Here is a 19,068-nt window from a genome sequence, read left to right as displayed (position 1 = left end):
ATAAATGTATAATGATAATTTTAAACTCTTTTGTTTTTATTAATGTTAGTTTTGTTTAGAAATATTCACAGTTTTTGAAGTCATACAGTATTACAAGCAGCTACGGCTCTGCTGCCGTTGCTTCATGGCGCCTTCGGCGAACCTCAATTTGCCGCCACTTATACTCAAAGTTATCATTGTTTTAAACATGTTTACGTCAAACATATCAGAAAATAGAATAATCAATTCTTCACCCAAATCCTCAAAAGTATCAAGCAAACTATATGAGTATCGATTAAAAATAAAAATACATTAAACAATTGGTTAAGCTTCTGTAAGAAGCATGCATTTCTAGTTTAGTAAAACTGTGCATTATTGCTTTTAATGAAAAAAAAATCATGAAACAACTTTTCATATGGCTAGAACCAAACTCGCAGGAGCTAATTCATTGGACAGAAATCAAGTTTTTCTATTCTCGAACTAATTACAGGGAAAATCTACAAGACGTTTTGGGATTATTCGTTTTAAGTCTAGTTGTGAAATATTTCTAAATAAATTAACAGTTGGTTTCTGCAAAACAATCTCAGCTAAAAGAAAATGTTTCGGAATAAACGGAAGCTTCAAAAATTATCAGCCAAAAAATATTCCAATTTGTGTTGAAAAGTTGTACCAAAATTCATACAATCATAACAAGTAAATTTAATAAAGTAGCTGGAAGGAAAATTAGTTAAAAAAATAGAGATAATAAAAAAGGATTTTTTTGGAATTTGGAACAATCAATCGTTTTCATTCCAATATTAAGGTAAGGTCAAAGGCAAAACATTCTTTCGATGAAATTAAAGAAACTTATTATTAATAAATTCCTTGAGAACTCTGCTGAGTGCAAGAAACCCTATCTGGATTCCGTGGGAATTGGTTCCAGGGTTTTCAGGTTGTGCAACTCTGCACAGAATAAGTAAAAAATTCTAATACATTTACGCCAGAATAACACCAAGAATTATGTAAAAATCCTGTGTATGTAATCTTGCTAAAGATTCTGCAGCAATCTAACCCAAGATTTTGTGAATCTTGCTCAAGAGTTTATAATGATTGTTTACAATTTATGTTGACACATATACTACCCATTAAGGCATAACTGTCCCATATAGAAAAAGTAGGCGTTGAGAAAATAACGCTAAAAGTTTGAAGTTTATCTTCTCATACAAATGTTCAAAATTTTCTAATACATTTCTGCGTGGCACATTCATTTAGGATACTAAAAAAAAGACGACTAATTTTGCTTCTAATCTTAAGCAAAAAATTTATACTTGAACAAAATTCACGTTTTGCAGCTGCTATTTGGATTGACAATTCATATAAAGAATGTTATACTTTTATTTTTCAATATGGGACTGCATCAGCTTCATATTTTGGCACAACATTTTCAAACAAAGTGTGTGAATTTGTATATGCATATTAGAGTATATGTTAAAACATGAATGTTGCGATGAAAAAAGGCGTTCGAAAATCCATACGGGACAGTTATGCTTTTATGGGCAGTATATATATAGTTGTTCAGTAATCCAATCCGCATGGTTTTTGAAAAAATATATATACACATATATTTTAAATATGTATACAATTTACTGTGAATTTCTAGCCCAGAATTCTGTGTGAAGCGTTTGCAAGAGAAATTATCGGGATTTCGTTGGGATTCAGCTTGGGATTAGCAGAAGTTGTGTTTGACAAATATGACTGTTTTGCAGTAAATTGTTAAAAATGTCTAAGGAAGATTACAAAAATCAATCAAATACATTTTAAATTCATTTACTTATCATTGCCGTGCTTAATTAGAATAATAAATGTTTGATTAACTTTATCAATACCTCCAAGAATTTCTCCCAAGAATATTTTATTTACAAACTCAGCCTTCTGAGACACATTCTGCGTACATTTCTAAAATCGATTCAGAAATAGTTCAAATTTATACATTTATTAGGACTGTGACAAACTAAACTCGAAAGATTCAAAGGTTTGTATCTTTTCAAAAAAAAAAAAACATTTCAAACCCTCTATTGTTATCGTAGTTTGAGAACAGGCTTCAGAACTATTGTACCAAGAGTAAAATTTATTACCACTTACTATTCCATTTTTGACTAAACATCCAACATTTTCTCAAACTTTTCGATGATATCGCTTTTTTAATCTAAATCACTATACCAAAAACGTATTCTAATAATAGAGACACTCCGGTTATGAGCACACATTGTATGTTTAATAGAGTGATGCAAATTTCGAAATGTTTGCTCCCCTATGCTTAAACGATTTCAATTATAGTAAATAGCATCCTCCCAAAGTTTGAAGTGATTCGGAAGAAATTTGACTGTGCACACGCCTTTTGAAGTTTATATGGAGATTACTATGGAAAACGCCAATCTTTTGTGTTCGTCCCTCTATCTCTTCGTCATATTATTTTATGGAAAAGTGAACAAATTCTTCTAATGTGAAATCCTTTCAGCTACAACTTTGCCGAAGACCACTTTTTGATTGGACCTCAGGATAAATTGTTATACAACATCATAAAGTTGGTTTGCATGTAGCATGCTTCACCAACTGTTCGGCAGGCAACAGTGGTGCTCCTGGCGGGAAGAATAGATCAAAGTAATCCAGGCTACTATGTTCTACAGCAAACAAGCAGTGTTGCTCTGAAAGTAATTGAATGATCATCTCAGCATGATTTAGATTTTGTTATTAAAAATAAAAAAATATCCTTACGTCCCATCGAAATGTGGTCTTCGGCAAAGTTGTAGCTAGGAAGTTTTCACATAAGATGAGTGTGTTCACTTTTCCATATATTATTATGACGAGCAGTTAGAGGACTGAACACAAAAGGTTTGCCTTTTCCATAGTAATTTCCTTATAAACTTCAAATAGCGTGTGCACAACCAATTTTTTTCCGAATCACTTCAAATTTCGGGAGGATCATTTTCATCATAATTGACATCGGTTAAGCATAGGGGAGCAAAAACTTAAAAATTTGCATCAGTCTAATGTTTAACCTTACCATAAATAAAACAAATTGGAAACCCTGTCGTAGTATCTGTTCAAAAATGGTTGATTTTTTATAGGTGTACTTTTGAACTATTCAATGATTTCAGTTAGTTTTAGTCTGTCTTTGTATTGCGTGTTTCTGGTTTTAAATTAACGCTCAGCAAAAAAAAAAAAAAATACAAAATCACATGTTTTATGCAACTTATTTCAAAAACAACTCTAAATGCTTAACAATTGTTAGAGGAACATTTTGCTCCATGCCTTCCAAAACTCCAATATCACGAAAGATCACACTTAAATCCCTTCCCGTTAAATGTCTTTACCATTATCATTTTATATGAAAACTAAACACAATTTTCGGATTGTTTTCCTTATTCGATGTGGGTGCTTACAATTTTATCTTCATTTGGCTCTTGTTATTCTATTGTCATAGACTAACAGCTTAGCTTAGCTTAGCTTAGACTGACTACACATATCAATGGTTGCTATTCCGTGATTGACCGAAGTCAGTGAAAATGCACAAAGAATCAACTAGAAGTTCGGCTGGGATTGGCCATAATTTTCTTCAGTGTGCATAATTCAGTGCCTCTATTTATACAGGGTCAATAACGGCGCCGGCCACGTCCTTGCAGTCAGGTGGGATTGGGGGAAGGAATGTTAGTGTGTAACCTTTGCTTTTTGGAGACCGTGTTTGCCTCTGCATCTCCACAAAGGTTACTGGGAGGGATGTTCGTTAATGGGGAGGATCGTTGGGTCATAGGATTCACTTTGATAAGCGATTAGACCATGATAAACAATGATTTGTGAGATATATACATGCTTATACGTAAATATAATATTTTCATTTGATATGAACAATTTCTATGTAGAGGAAAATTATGCCGACACTTGAGGTGACGAACCATTCAAAGTTTGTTGAACAAATACCTAAATGTAACATTCCTACAGCTGTCAGGACGAAAGTATGTGTTATTATATTTTACTCATTTGAAAAGAAACAAAAAACTCGATTGGTTGGGACATCATAGAACACTCTTATTCTTATGCCGACACTTACAGTGGCGAACCATCCAAAGTTTGTTGAATAAAGTGAACCTTTCGCAAGTCTACACTTGTAGTGTCGAACCATTCAAAGTTTTTTTAATTACAAAAATAAAGGTATATAAGAGGCGTTCTGAAAAAAAAAATGTTAAACATAAATAAATCATGAATCAGAGTTTGTGTCGACACTCACAGTGACGAACCATCCATAGTTTGTTGAAAAATCATATTTACATCCCACCATTGTAACGACTGAATGTGCAGTCATACATATTTTATAGATTAGAAATAGTAGCATGAAACGAGCTCACCAATTGATCCGTTATCCTTGACTGAGCAGCCACAATCCACTTTCGGCTTCACTCGTTTAAAAATAGCACTCAGGAAAAAAAAAAAATAAGCGCGCGACCCAAAAAGAATAAAAAAAAAACTGTTCGGGCTTTCTTGACGCACTGCCCAGGAGCAAGCGTCAAGGTCGAAGGATCAAACAGAACTCATTCTATTGTCATAGACTAACAAAACATAAAGGAGCTTTATTTACATGTTTCACATGCTCTTCTGGCGTGCGTGCGATGCGACCATGCCTAGGAAAGTCCACCCTAGAAATGGGAGACCACCGACGTACTGGTGGACTCAAGCAATTGCGAACCTGCGCCGTGCCTGCCTACGAGCCAGGAGGCGAATGCAGCGAGCACGTACCGAGCAGGAACGTGAAGAACGACGGGCGGTGTTCACCGTTGCCAAAGTCGCGCTGAAGTCCGAGATAAGGGCAAGCAAAAAGGCCTGCTTTGAGAGACTCTGTCAGAGTGCCAACGCGAACCCGTGGGGTGATGCCTACAGGATCGTAATGGCGAAGACAAGAGGTGCAATTGCTCCTACGGAGCAATCTCCACAGATGCTGGAGGGGATCATCGAGGGGCTCTTCCCGCGCCACAACCCTAGCCAATGGCCTCCTTTTGTAGGACAGCCGGGGATTGGGGCTGGCGATGAGGATAGAGTAACCGATGAAGAACTTGTAGGGATTGCAAAATCCCTAAGCATGGGGAAGGCACCAGGTCCGGACGGAGTTCCAAACCTGGCCCTCAAAGTCGCAATCTTGGAGGCTCCCGGTATGTTCAGATCTGCTATGCAGATATGCCTGGACGAGGGAGTATTTCCAGATGCGTGGAAGAGGCAGAGCCTGGTACTATTGCCAAAGGCGGGGAAACCACCTGGTGACCCGTCGGCGTATAGACCAATATGCTTGATTGACACGGCGGGGAAGGTGCTCGAGAAGATCATCCTCAACAGACTGTTGAGGTACACTGAGAGTGTAAATGGTCTCTCAAGCAACCAGTTCGGCTTCCGGAAAGGGAAGTCCACCGTTAGACGCTATTCTGACGGTTAAGAAAACCGCTGAGATAGCACTCCAGCGTAAGAGGAGGGGGATTCGCTACTGCGCAGTAGTGACTCTGGATGTAAGGAACGCATTTAATAGTGCCAGTTGGGCGGCTATTGCCGATGCGCTCCTGCGTCTGGGGATACCCGAGTACCTGTACAAGATTCTCGGAAGTTACTTCCAGAATCGGGTATTAGTCTATGACACAGAGGTGGGTCGGAAGTGCTTTCACATAACCTCAGGAGTCCCGCAAGGTTCCATCCTGGGCCCGGTGTTATGGAATGTCATGTACGACGAGGTGTTGAGATTAAAATTCCCGGCGGGTGTGGTTGGCTTTGCCGACGATATTACGCTGGAGGTCTACGGTGAATCTATCGAAGAAGTGGAATTGACTGCAGCCCACTCGATCGCAATTGTGGAGGAGTGGATGAGCTCCAGGAAACTGGAATTGGCTCACCACAAAACTGAGGCGGTTGTTGTCAACAACCGAAAGTCGGTGCAGCAAGCGGTGATCAGTGTAGGCGACTGCACGATCACTTCGAAGCGCTCCGTCAAACACTTGGGGGTGATGATCGACGATAAGCTTACCTTCGGTAGCCACGTCGATTATGCCTGCAAGAGAGCCTCCACAGCTATTGTGGCACTGTCCCGGATGATGTCCAATAGCTCTGCGGTGTACGCCAGCAAGCGAAAGCTTCTGGCCAGTGTCGCCTCGTCCATACTGAGGTATGGTGGCCCGGCTTGGGGCACGGCCTTAAGTACCAAGAGCTACCGTAGCAAGCTAGAGAGTACTTATAGGCTAATGTGCCTGAGGGTTGCGAGCGCGTACCGTACCGTGTCACACGATGCACTCTGCGTCATCACCGGTATGGTGCCTATATGGAAGACATAGAGTGCTTCGAAATGCGAGGCACAAAAGGCATATGCAGGACTGCCAGACTGGCCTCCATGGTCAAATGGCAGCGTGCGTTGGACAGTTCCACCAAGGGAGTGTGGACTCACAGGTTGATTCCGAGGTTAGATATCTGGGTCAATAGGCGCCATGGGGAACTAACATTCCACCTAACACAGGTCCTTTCGGGCCATGGATGCTTAGGCAGTATCTACACCGTTTCGGTCATGCGGGTTCTCCCGAATGTCCAGTTTGTGCAGGTTTAGAGGAAACGGCGGAACACGTTTTGTTCGTGTGCCCGCGTTTCCGCACAATGCGTGACCGCATGTTTGCCACATGCGGTCGGGACACGACTCCGGACAATTTGGTCCAGAGGATGTGTGAAGACGAGTTTGGCTGGAATGCCGTTTCATCGGCTATCACCCACATCGTCTCGGAACTGCAAAGGAGGTGGCGAGTGGACTCGAGGAGTGGCTAGTGCAGACGCTAAACAACAGGTGGTCCAAAGGTTCGCAGTCGGCTACGTAGGTCATACCGGTGCCCTACGGTCGAAATCGACCCTTACAGCGATTAAGTGGCCGCGGGGAGAACATCCTGGTAGCGCTGCTGTCGTAGCGCCGGCCTACTGGGTTGGTACGAGCCTCTGGTTGTTCGGAGCAGGTGGAAGCCCCTTCGTCAGCAATCCCAGCTGGTGCTAGCTGATAGGGCCTGAGCCTTCAGTAGGTCAAATTGCGAAGCCCGCAGTATCACTTCTTGATACCTGCGGTGCAGCTGGGCGCGGGCGTAGTGGTCGACCCTGCCCGCTTTCAGCGGACAACGGGAGGTGAGGACCACCTGGGAAGCTGGCAAAGCGCCAGCATGCTACCTTGGTGGACCCCCCTAAGCATGTCATCGATGTTCGTTGCTGCATGGCTACGCAGCTAACCTGGAGGATGCGATGTGCAATAGCCCCTCTCCGAAGCAATGCCTTCTTGGTGGTCCCGGAGAGACGAAGGGTTTGGCGGCAATGGAAATGGTTTGGTGGGTCGGGCCCGGATAAAAACGTATCATTCAGTGAATGGAATAAACCATTAATGTACAATATAACGTATTGGATGCAATACAGCGTATTGTAATTGAATGTCGAAGCAATATTATTCTTGTTTGGATATACAATTCAAAAACAATATAATATATTGTAACAGAACATTGTATTGTTTTTAATTGGTTTTATACCTTACAATTTTGGTCAAATTCCTATTTTCGCATAAAACAACTGTTGCTTTTTTCTATGTAGCTTTGCTGAAAGAAATAAACAAAACAAGTTCAGAAAGCAAGAAATGTTGGGTGAAAAATATTCAAAAAGTAAAAATAAGTAGTTTTTTAAAAGTCACTTGACATAAGCTGTAACGACGAATGCAACCATGATACAGTTCGTTGAATTGTTTTTGTATCGTACAACAATACACGAATTGCTAATAAAGACAATACATGAACATTATATCGTATTGTATGTTCAAAATGTTTGTATGAGAAAATATCTATATTTGTATTGTTACGATACTTAACCACCCATACATTATATTGCAAAAATCCCATATACCATACAGTGAACTGTTCAAAACAATATATTGTACTGTAATTGTATTGTCATTTTACATATACTGTATTGTATTTCCAATACATTAAATGGTACTGTTACAATACGTTATATTGTTTTTGTATTGTATTTTTTATTCGGGGGGTGTAGTCCTGTTTACTGCTTGCATGTAGTAAATGGTCCCTAACCCCACACGGCGTCTGTTGAGCAGATTATCCCCCCATTGCTTAGAATAAAAAAAAAAAAAAAAAAAAAACTTGCTCTTCTGACCAACGGCATTGATTACAAGCATAGTTTTTCAAACTTAAAACCGTTTGTTCTCGAAAAATGTGCCTTTTTCATGTTAAATTGCCTACATATTGGCGTTCAATGCTGATTTCCAAAGTTTAATTTTTAAACTATATTATTACACGAGTTATAAGAATTTTGACATCATTTTCAGATTCAGGAGAACTGAATATAGTAGAATAGGGTTTTTTTCTTATTTTAAAACCTGTTTTGTTATATGGTTATCAATTTTGCAATCGAATTTCTTTTAAATTTTAAATATTTAAGATATTTTATGATATGTTAAATGTTGTTTATTATTTTGTTATAATTGCATTAGACCAATGATGCAATGGTTAATATTTGAATTTGTAAGAAGCATTTTTTTAATGGTGGTCAAATATCTCCGGTTTACGGTACTGACAGCGTGTACACTAGAGTACAATGTTTCATTCATAAATGGAAAGACCGGCAATCGGTAAAATAAATCATTCGTTCAGCTTTGGGTATCGTCAGCACGGGTGCTTGTTAATAGAAGGATAATCGTGTTACACTGGCAATTCGGTGCTGCACTTTTCCCTCCCGTTCACTAGCCTTATAGGGTGCAATCACGGAGCTGGGAGATTAAATCAATTACCTTTCATAATCACAGAGTTTGTCGTCGCAAAGTGACTTTAATGCCGGCAGATCCTCAAGTTGATCCAACCGGAGACAGGTTATTATTATCCTTTGTTGATTGACGTCACTTAGTTGGAACAAACCCAGGCCAAATGAAAACCTTTATGAAACGAAGGGAAAGCCGTGCGCCACGCGCAGTGCGTTCTCAAGTTGCGCCACGTGGCTCTTGCACAGTGGGATTCAGAAGTGGGAAAAAGAAGGCGTACTGCACACGGTAGTTTCCTCCGCATCACTCAGTGTGGAGACACGTGAAACTAATTTGCAGCAATTAGTAAGTTTACATCATGCAGGAACTACAGACGTTTTTTACGGTTTGCTCTTTGAGGTTATGCTAGATTAAGCGTTCGCAGCAAGGGGCTCGACCATGGAGTTCGCACGCAATCCTGCTGGGAAATTAGGCCGAATGTTTTTCACGGACGAGAACAAATGGGAGAGGGAGAATTGTATGCATAAAAAAGCTATGAGAAAGTGTCAAATTTCAACTAAGCCGAAATACGAGATAGCAGTCCAAGTAAGTACGAGATAGCAAGTCCAGTAAGTCCAATTTTATTCGTTAGATCGTTTCATTCTATATTATTCTTACACTGCGGAGAAAGTTTTTGTCTTACACTCTTAAAAATAGAAATTTCCATGTGATGTAATTCAATTTGTAACATTTTATGACGCGACCGAGTTAAGAACACCATTATACATTACTTTTGATTTAAAGACCATAACCGTCAAGCAAAATTTGGTTTCAAATACATTTAGATTGATTATTACGTTCGACAATCTATCCTTACAAAAAAGTTTGACATTTGTGTCAATTCCTTTATTTCACATGCTGCATTCCGTAAAATATAAATGTAAGACTGGATTTCTCATTTTTAAAGACGTATATTTACATGATCTATGACTTTGGTATCGGCATCATGTAGTTTGTTTTCTAACATGGCTGGTCCGGTACGTCGCGATTTTTATCCCCTGTGTCGACACGTGATTATAAAACGAAGCCAAACTTTGAATTTTCAAATGCACAAGACGAGAGAATCTGACAACAGTTCGCGTTGAAAACCAATCAAATTGCTTGCTTGCTGGTGGTGACCAATGGGATAGATTTTCAACGCGGAGCGCTGTTTGGTTCTTAAGTCTCGTGCTCTTGAAAATTTGAGGTGTGGATTCGTTCTATAATCACCTTATTAAAGGCTGCCGATACTATTAAAGTTATTTAAATGTGAGAAACAGTAATCACTGACGATTGATTGTTAAGTGCTGTAAATGTGGTTGTGATCGCGTAACGCTGGGCTCTGCCGGTACGAAATAAAGTTTTGTTTGGTTATAGAGTCGACTGATTTATAGCCACGAATTGGGAAGCCTTTTCCGAGAAGTGATTAATTTATTGCAATGAAACGAAAGCGCGTCTTGGTTTTTCCGATTCATTCCACTTGTCATATCGGAATTGTAGTTCCATTTCGGTCTGCATTTTACTCTCGTGAATTACTGAAGGAAAATATGTAGTGAATGTGCGCCAAAAGACAATGATTATTAGTCCCTCAAAGTTGTTTGATGTGTTTTATAGCTGATCGTCAAAAATTACAAAGTGGTAAGAGTATTTTCAGATATTTTCTTTCGAGTTTACACATATTAATCCATTGATGAATTCTTGAAAAACATGACAGCAAGGTCTTATCGAAATTACACGTCGTGATGTAAAAACCGGTCTTGGCGACTTTTACGTCCCGACGTGTAATATTTTTTTGGGTTTTTGTTGTCATGTAATTTTAAGAACGGATGTAATTTCATGCCAGAAGGTTCGCTTCTTTTATGTGCATCTGAAAGCACGTAAAATTAAATGAACTTTTGTAAGAGTGTATGCTCCAAAATACCGCTATTTGGTATTAATTTGGTTGAATCTATCGCCATTTTCAAAAATGTCAGCACGTCTGGTTTTTAAGATGTTGATTATTTAATGGGCATTATTCATTGGTTTCATTCAAATTGTATGCAAGTTTTCCAGCTTGTAATTTGTACACAAGTTGCATAAATTGTTAGCGGATTTTTGTGCTTCATTGAATATAGAAATTAGTGTTTAAGTACTGAAAAATACTAATCAACGAAGTTTGCATCATAAAAAGGGAATGTACCATAATTTGAAAAAAAAATTGGCCATATGAACACGAAGAAAAAAATGTATGAAACAACTGATCTTCACTTCATTTCAAACAAAATGTTAGGTTGAAATTTTCACAAATATGTGTTTAATTTGAGTTTTTTATTTTTAACAAATTTTGATTTAAACAAACTAGAAATTTGTAGTTCGATTTGACAGCAGTAAAACAACTGATATTTAAAGTGGTTTTAAACTTAGAAAAGCAGCATGAAAGAACAAAATTATACTTTGGAAAAAAATGTATGTTTTTAACAAAACTTTTGTAGGAAAATCTATTTTGCTGAAAATATTTTAATAAAAAAAATAATTGAATAGCATGACATTTTTTGTTACTACATAGTGATGCAATCATTAACAAATTAATAATTCATTTAATAGGCAACTTTCAATGTGGTCCGTTTGAACAATCTATTGACCCATGCGTCCTTCGCGTAATTCCGAGAGGGAACGTAAAATTTTCCGGAAAACATTATTTGCAAAATGAATAAACCGCTGCTGTTGTATAACAATATGTGAATTTAAAACATAACCTTTGAGTTCTCTTTCATGAAATACAGATGAATCAAGCTTCTTCCTGGGAAATTTGAACATAGGAAAACTGAAATATTATATGACTGTGCGGTGGCGTGAACTGAATATTTGATTTGTTTCAAATGAACAAAACATTCGTTCAGTCCTCTAAAAATCTTAGTTTGATTGGATATTCTATTCCTGTTTGTTTTTTTTTATATATAAGATAGATAGATATCTTTATTTAAGAGATTTGAAGCCCGAGTTTTATATATAAACTGCTTAGGGCAAAAGTAAACTAGGTTTTTGGTAAAAATAAACTGATATTTTGATTTGATACAACCTTGACCAATGCCAAATCAAAATGGATATTTCAGTTTAAAACATAACAACTTGTAAGGTTGTTTCAAACAAAACTATGAATTTGTAGCAACAAATTCATAATTAGGAACAATCAAATTTCTAGTTTGAAAACAACAAGAATTTTGGTTATTTCAAACTAGCTTAATTTGTCTCCGTGAAAGATAAATTCCCTGGAAGCTGCAAGCATGTTATGGAAAATTTTACGAGCTTTTGAGTCTTTTTTGGCATTTAAGAGCATTTTTTCAACGTTTTGGTCCTCATTGGACATTTTTCAAGAACTCGGAATTTTATTTTGTTTGTTCATGAATTGCTCCAAAATTTTCACAATTTTTTTAAACAATTTAAAAAGGAATAAATTTTAAGAATTTTTCAAATATTCATCTAGGAACTTCTGGATACGGATTCTTCAAAGCACACAAGGAAATTACCTAATTCTTCAAGGTACAAATAAGCTCTTATTGACATTTTGTTAACAAAATATTGCATTTCAACTGCTACAGCAATTCAGTTTAATTGAATTCTTCTGCTTATAACATAAAAAAAAACGTTTTTAATGAACTTAACCTTAATGTAGGAAGCACTTGTGTAAACATCATTGAAATCACTTTGGCGTCATTTGGCATCATTGAAATCAACTTTGGCGACCTGCAGCTAAAAATTGTGACGTGCTGGAAGATTTCTGAGAACAGCATCAGATTAAGGGTGAAGATATATCGAAGCCAAACCTTAAATTTCCAAGAGAACAAATCTAGTAAACCAGACAATCGTTTGTGTTGAACATTTAACTCACTGGTTACTCGCTGGCGGTGACCAATCGATCAAATTTTCAGAGCGAACAGTTGGCTGGTTTTTTAGATTTGTGTACTTGAAAATTCAAGATTACAAATCTAGTAAACCAGACAATCGTTTGTGTTGAACATTTAACTCACTGGTTACTCGCTGGCGGTGACCAATCGATCAAATTTTCAGAGCGAACAGTTGGCTGGTTTTTTAGATTTGTGTACTTGAAAATTCAAGGTTTGCCTTCGAGGCATTTTCGTGATTTTCAATACGAAAATGAGTTTCTACTCAGTTCCGATATTTTTCATACATTATATGGGTTGAAAGCTTTCATATGACATATTTGCAGTACATGCAAGGCTGCTCATATATGCTTTTTAAATAATTTCTCTTTGGCTGGTCTAAACCGGTGCTTCAATTTTGTATGCGTATACCACCCTCAGTAAATCAATAGTATTTTAAAATAATTCTTATTTCTTTTGATTTTAAAACGTATAGTATATTTTTAAACAAACATTTCTGAAGATATTTAATAAATGTAAAACAATTTTACATTGAACATCTATTAAATTTTAGCATATTTCCGAGCTAAAAATTCAAATAAAAATCTGTTGCCTCACGCATCATGTACTCAAATTCTTTATTCATAGTTAAAGTTTGTTGGAAATTTATTTAGATGCAAAATCTGCTTTAATTAATGTTTCGAACAATGCTAAAAGTGATGACCTGCAATCTCGGATCTCGATTTTTTACCAAAATGCATTCATCCCTCCGTAACAACTCTGTCTCTGCCACTCAACTGAATTGAACGACAGCTATAATCACGGTTTCATTGATCGTATCTAAATTTAATAACAATATTTATACGTGCTTTTTACTCCCTTCGCCATGAGCACGGAGACACAATAATAGGACCACAACTGCAAGACCAGTGGCACTAATAAATCAAATCAATTTCACAATTCAACGGCATTTGATGTACCTACCAACCGGGTTTCGCCCATTCTTCTCCAATCTGCAAGCATCGCCAGCCAATATGCGCCATATCACCGGCAGAGATCTATAAACTCTATGTTCCCCTCTCATTCACGGCATTTGTCCCCGAGCGGCAAATAGACGACTGATTGCCAATAATAATAGCAATAATGATTCCGGCGTTTCAAGAGGCTGAACACCGACCATCAACCGTCACGTACTTAATTTAGTTAGGAACGTTTGTACCCTTCGGAGGACGCCGCGGCGACGTTCCCACAGAATCCTGTATAGACTTCCAAGGATGACTACCCGAGCAGGGAATAACAACTAAAAGAAAACTTATTTTGATGCTATGATATCATCAATATTAGTATGATCCAATTAACAATAATCATAACAAAATATGCGATCATTATTTTGTCATGAAAATAAACAAAATTATATTGCGACATTACAAGAAATCAAAATAAGTAACCATTGTGTTGTTTAAATAAGACACGAATTTACAATGATTACTTATAATCTGTTATGTAATAATTAGTGGAGACTGGTGTAAGGTGTGTTATACAAAGGACACAATCATTTTTTATACACTTGATCCACTTACTTACACTTTACTCAAATAAAAATCTACAGAAATCTTTTGAAAGCCTTAAAAAATTTCAATACGGCGGACACAAATATAGATTTTTTATATCCGGGACTACTTGGAACGTACGAGGAGAGGGAGGATAAAAATAAACAAAAACAAAAAAAAAATGACGTTAATTTTTGCACCTTTTCAATATTTTTAATTTTTGGAAAAGGGAGGGGTCTACATAAAAGAGAATTGATATTTGTTTCACCCTTACTCTGCGACAGTGAGTCAATTGTTACCCAACACGCAGCAACAAAGACATTGTCATCTCCTGTTCTTGTTACAACAATTTCATTCCGCAACATCAGTTTATCACCACTTGAACAGAATATGACAATAATCGATCATCACCTGCACAGCGATTTTCTGGGCTTCGCAATGCAATTTTCGAGAACTTTCTCCGTGTTAACAAACATTGACACAGTAAACATAAAACAAATTTTGTTTTGTGTTAAAAATAACTGATTAATCGTGAGTTGAAAAAGTTGCGACAATGTTGCGGCCTGTGATTGTCATGACAATATTGCTTCAGATTGTATCATTATCCGCAAAAATTGGGACAATCGGTTGTGAGCGAGCCTGCTTTGTTGTTTGTTTTTCGTCTGGTTTGATGACAATTTAATTCACTGCTCTGCGATAAGTCAAATCAAACGCGAAAATTCAAAATCCCTTATTTTGGATGTGTTTCTATTCATAATGATTTGATTAGAAAGATATAGACACTTTGTACCTGAACTAATTTACTAACAATTTATTTTTGTAGTGCAAGGAAATTCCATTTGGAATTGTCATATCTTTGACAATGAATTGTGGTATAGAAAAATTACTTTACATGGTTTCAGTGCATACAGTAAAAAGAGGGATCAAGTCTCATCAAATTAAAAAAAATGTGTTACTAGAAAATTTTTGCCAATCTCATGTTTTAAAGTAAGTTTCCTTAATTGTTGGCACCATCTGTATAAAAACTAAAATTTATTACGTTTTTCTCGATTTCAACTACCCTTATATTAATTCATGTATTCAAAGGAGATCATTCGTGAACAAACTTCTAAATGGTTCATATGAAAAACTAAATGTTGACTATTTTTAACACAATTTAAAATCATTTCGTAGTATGTGCAGAAATCTCGTCAAATTATGATCGCTCTGTAGAGTTGCAGCCACACATCCTTGAGGAGCCATCATAGTAGCGAAAAAAAATGTTTTCAGTATGGTTCCATGAGTCGATATCGAGACTATTATATATATTTTTATATATTTTATAAACGAATAAAATTTCAATTTAGATTTGAGAATAATGATATCATATGTTGAAGTCAGATTCAAATTTAAAAAACGTTTATTAAAAGCTGATATCAATATAGGTAAATGAGTAAAAACCCGAATTTTGTACTACCGTTTTGATTCATATTACGGACACTTAAGGTGTCAGAGAAGCATAACTCATCAGAAATTATATAAAATAAATAATTGTGTATGATTTCTCCGCGTTATCGAAACTACAAAACACTAAACTTTCAAATGGTTGGTGAAGATTTTAATTCTGCAACATGAATAATTTTAAATAAATAGAAATGTGTGTCCAGAAAGTTTGGCAGGATGGTTACGATGGGTGGAACACGTTGTGAGAATGCCGGACAACAATCCCGCAAAAATGGTATTCACTTCAAATCCGGCCGGTGCAAGACGAAGGAAAGCGCAACGAGCTAGGTAGTTTGACCAAGTGGAGCAGGATCTTGGAAGTGTGGGGCGATCGTGAAACTGGAGGTTAGCAGCCATGGACCGAGTTAGTTGGCGTAACATTGTGGCGCATATCATGCCTTGAAGGACGTAGAGCCAGCAAAAGTAAAGTAAGGACTTTTCATGATTCTTATTCCGGACGCTTCCGCACTTTTGCCCCGTATTCCGGACACTTTCATTCTTATTCCGGACAGGTCATTAAAATCATAATTGGAAAAGTCAAATCATCAATTGAAATCGTCAAATCACTAAAACACGTCTGAGGCAGTTGGGCATCATAAATTTGCATAGATAACTATTGCAAATATTTATCAAAACAAGCCTCGAAAGTGGAAGCTTTTGAGCGGCCAAAATTGAAACATTACGTGGGAAATGTTTCCCATACAAAGAAGAGTGTCCGGAATTTAAATCTGTCCGTGATATGAATCAAAACGGTATACCAACTAATTACACTAGGGCTTGTATCCTTTGACAAACACGCGTACCGTTTTGATTCATATTACGGACACTTAAGGCCTCAATGAAGTATAACCCATTGGGAAGCATATAAAATAAATCAATCTGTACGATTCCTCGGCGCTATCGAGCCTTTAAAACACTTGAATTTCGAGTGGTGGGTCAAGGTTTTGTTTCTGATACATGAATACATCTTTTGACCCATATTCCGGACACTTTGATTCAATTTCCGGACAGCTCACGAGAATCATAAAAAGACAAGTCAAATCATTATTTGAAATTGGAAAACCACTAAAGAGGCGTCTAAGGCAGTTGAGTATTATAAATTTTCATAGATATCTCTAAATTTTTTTTTATTAAAATGAACCTCGAAAGTGTGAACTTTTGAACGGCAAAAATTGAAACATTTCATGTGAAATGTTTCCCATACAAAGTAAAGTGTCCGGAATAAGAAGCTGTCCGTAATATGAATCGAAACGGTACTTCGACCTCAATTGTAAAACCGTCTCCAGTATCGTGTACTAGACTCGACTTCGATTTGATATCAATATGTTATTAAAAACAAAATTTGGTATCATTTTGATAATATTTTGAAATAAGATTCTGCTCGGGTACGACAAAGTGAAAACGGAGGCAAACACTTGACAATCAAAGCAATCCACTGTTGATGTTGGGCCATGCTGACCCGTCGTCTTACCCTTGCCATAGCATGTGAAAGTTCACCACTCGCTATTCACAGTAATTATCCTTTGTATCGCTTAATAATAACAAACTTTACCCCTTCTGCTTGATAAAGCTAAATGTGATGATGAGAGATGACAAACGCTGAACATCTCACTCCATGGTAGCTCATTCTGCATAAATTATACACCGGAAGGTGCGTTTATTCATCGAAGGGGTGATATTGAAGTAGCAAGTGACACGACTTTATTAAGATTCTTGTAGGACGGATTACGATATTGCGGGGAAAAATCTTCGCACAATGCAGTACCTGCTACACGTCTCAGGAAACAATTAACAGTAAGAGCGGCCTTCCGCACTTGATGAAGACACTTCGGGTTCATGATTTTTCCAGTCTCTTTGTTTCGTCTATATAACATCGTCCTTTTCATGTCGTTCATCGTCCGCCACTGTCTATTCAACGAGAACCTTCCTTTGTTAAACACCCCCTATCATGTCACGGTTTCCACGGTTACTTTCGTGGAAAAAAAAAACGAGCCCAAGTAGGCCTTTCCTTGTACGTATTAACGTTAGGGAGGGATACCCACCAGATCTGACTCCGGGATACGATTATCGGCGGAAGTCGAGTAGGAAGTGTTTGTGAAAACACACGTTCCTCTCATCGTTATCTGTCATGTCAACCTTATTCTTCTGTTATGATATGACATATGCGGGATAGGCAGTATGAGAAAGCATATAAAAAATGTATGCAAAGTTTCAGTAACTGTAGGCACTGAGCTATTATAGAAAGTTGGAACCGAAACTTGCTTTCATACACTCACAGTTATTTCAAATATAAAAACGGTTTATTTACATGGATTTCGAGGAATGTAATCGAGATTCGATGAACATTTAACGATGTCTCCGATACCGATGGTTACCGATGATAAAAGTTTTACGAAGTTTCGGCAAATAGTTTGCCGAGATCGATTTCCGAATTTTAGTGTGTAGGCGGAACATAGATCAGACAATTTCAAAAGCAGTTATCTGCTCAAAACTGAAATTTATTCGCTGAAAACATGTTAACTGTATTTTGCTTGAAGAATAGTACACAGAGTGAATACATTTCTTTGTTGATTTTGAACGAGAAAACTGCTTTTGAAAATTCTGAAGATGGTGACGGATCCTGTCCCCTTAAGCAAGCTATTAATGTATTTTTCATCATACGGTTTTTGGACTGTTGTGATTCGTCTTACCTACTCTATATGTACCTTGAATTCGATTCACCTATGTTACATTACCTGTCTATCAAACTACCATCCATAGGCCTATTCACATGACGTCTCAAATCAGCTGATCGGGAAGCACTTTGACAGTTCTTCTATGAAAATGACAGGCCCGTGTTAGCACCGGTCCTCCACCGATGTAAACAAATGCATAGACGGATCGGTCACATGAAAAGGCCTATATGACTGTCAAGAGAAAAATGAAATTAAGTGTCATTCTTTGTTGTGAACAAGCACGAGTAAGACGTTATTTATTATGTATCCGGTAGAAATCAAGACCAACATTTATTCAAAATTATTGTTTTCTCAGGCCCCGTGCGTCGCAGCTAATATGTGAATAGTACGCTGTGTTCATAAAAATTGTAAGAATGCAGCCACACTAAAAAACTGATTTCAAAATGCGGCGAGTTGAGGCGCGTCGCAAGTCTCACTGGCGCGATCCGGTTTGGTGGCGGTGCGACAATATTTGTCTCCGTGATTCGGCCAATCCCTGCGTTTACGACATGGACAATGTTTTATTACTGCGTTCTATAGAATGGAATTGTAACACATGTGGTTTGACAATGTGAAATCTCACATTTGCCGAAACATGTCTTGGTACTATGAATTTTAAATTGCTCTGATGACAATATTTACAATATCAACTGAATCTACTGGTACTGTTTCTC

Source organism: Aedes aegypti, chromosome 2 (genome assembly GCF_002204515.2).
Source record: "Aedes aegypti strain LVP_AGWG chromosome 2, AaegL5.0 Primary Assembly, whole genome shotgun sequence".
Lineage (NCBI taxonomy): Eukaryota > Metazoa > Arthropoda > Insecta > Diptera > Culicidae > Aedes > Aedes aegypti.
This window is presented reverse-complemented; position numbering follows the sequence as displayed.